Source organism: Bison bison, unplaced genomic scaffold (assembly GCF_000754665.1).
Source record: "Bison bison bison isolate TAMUID 2011002044 unplaced genomic scaffold, Bison_UMD1.0 scf7180017859162, whole genome shotgun sequence".
Lineage (NCBI taxonomy): Eukaryota > Metazoa > Chordata > Mammalia > Artiodactyla > Bovidae > Bison > Bison bison.
The window spans coordinates 4,080-5,683 of record NW_011489734.1 but is presented as its reverse complement, the minus strand read 5'-3'; positions in this window follow the sequence as shown (position 1 = coordinate 5,683).

The window sequence follows — 1,604 nt, the reverse complement described above, 5'->3', positions numbered from 1 at the left end:
CCAAATTTCAAGCCATGACAAATACTGCTGAGCCAACATCCCGGTCCGTGCACTGAACCAGGCTGGTTCCTGCCCATATCAACAACGACAAACACTCCTGAGATCACATCTCGGTCCCTGCACTGATAGCGGCTGGGTCCTGCCCATGTTCAAGCACCCGACAAAAACTCCTGAGCCCACATCTCAGTCCCTGTACTGATTGAAGCTGGATCCACCCCTTGTTGATCCCAACAGACACTCCTGAGACCACATCTCAGTTGCTCCAATGAACTAGGTTGGGTCCTGCCTTTGTTCAAGCCCCCGACAAACACTCTTGAGCCCACATCTCGGTCCTTGCACTGAATCAGCTGGGTCCTGCCCATGTTCAAGCTCTTTGTAGAACGCTTGAACGTTCTACATCCTATAGGTATGGCTGGCTTAGCTTGATCCTCTTGCTGCTCCAGGCCCCACAGGCTTGGGCGACAGGGCAGGCTAGGATGTGTTCTCACATGGAGAACAGAACCATTTTGAAAGGGCCTCAATAGGGTAAATGGCAGACGTGCATATCTCTGACACTGGTGAGTCGTGGAACTTAAGGGGAGCTGTCCTTAGCGTCTCCCTGGCAGGCATTCGCACAAGGTTCAGGGAGTTCCCTCAGGCCAGCACAGCGGGCCCCATTTCTCCCTTTGTGCAAAGTGTGGACAAGCCGCCTCAGGCCTGTGCAGCATTCACGTCTGCCCAGCAAGGGAGGGAGGGTCGCCCATCAAATTCTGCAGTTCAACAGTGACCACCCACTGTTAGCTCGCAAGGTTGAGAAAGCACTCTCCGAACGTGTGGACTAAAACCGTCTGATCTCCCATTGCTGCAACTCACTCAGGATGAGAAGGGCTTGCCAAGGATAAGCGTCTCTTCTGAGCGCTGGTGTCCAGAGAGTGGCAGACAGCAACAGCACTACTTAGAGAGACAGAGACACACAGACGTCAGCGCCTGGTACACACACAGAAGGATTGCCCAAAACAGTGCTATGCCAAAAGCAAAGATAGAGAGACAAAAAGCGAGCTCTGCACCCTAAGGCTCTGGTGTCCCTGAACAGGGGAGATCAACTGTAGCAAATGACGGCGTTTCTCCCTACTGCCCTAGCATCTAGACAGCAACAGGATGTCTGTCTCACGAAGAAAAGTATACAGCCACTTGGCACCCCTGCATATCCTTTGGATACTCAGGGAGACCTCCCAGTTATTGCCGGTCCCGGCGGACACAGGAGTGTGTGTTCGGATTGAGGAGTAGGAACCCGTGCTTGGAATTTCCAGAGCCAGGTCAATGACAGCGCCTGGGGATGCCCCAGCCACATGCAAAACCCTGTCCCTCCCTGGAGCAGAATCTGGCCACGTGGGGGCGCTGGAGCAGCACAGGAACCTCAGAAGACGCCCTCCGGTCTGGGGGCGTGTCCATAAGGGTGCCGCCCACTACCCTCTCGGCCATTGCTCTAGATTTGGGCTAAGAGCCTGTGCGTAGCTCACAGCCAAGGCCCCCGCCTGTTCGGCTAATCTCCCAGGGCCCCTTCACCCTGTCCTGGGCTTTCCGGCACCCCTTTCCTCGGCCTCACGCCACCCCCAACACACCAG